We start from the raw sequence: 289 nt of genomic DNA on the forward strand, positions 1-289 counted from the left end.
ATGCGCACACACACACGCATCTCATACGCACAGGCCTAAACGCAAAGCAAAGAGTCCATTACCAGAGCGCGTAATGACCATCATTAACTTTCGTTAGTGACATAAACCTTAACCTATTAGGGGCGGTAAAGTTCATTGTTCTGGTCCCCTTGCTGTTTAATTAAAACATTGGAGCCTCTCACCTCCACACCTAACTCCTACCCATCTAGAGTATTATTAGTTCGTAGAAGTTTGTTTCGATTGGGAGGAGAAGCTGTTATTTTTGATAATCTGTTGTGTGACTTCCACC

This window comes from Penaeus monodon, chromosome 31 (assembly GCF_015228065.2).
Source record: "Penaeus monodon isolate SGIC_2016 chromosome 31, NSTDA_Pmon_1, whole genome shotgun sequence".
NCBI classification, from domain to species: Eukaryota; Metazoa; Arthropoda; class Malacostraca; order Decapoda; family Penaeidae; genus Penaeus; species Penaeus monodon.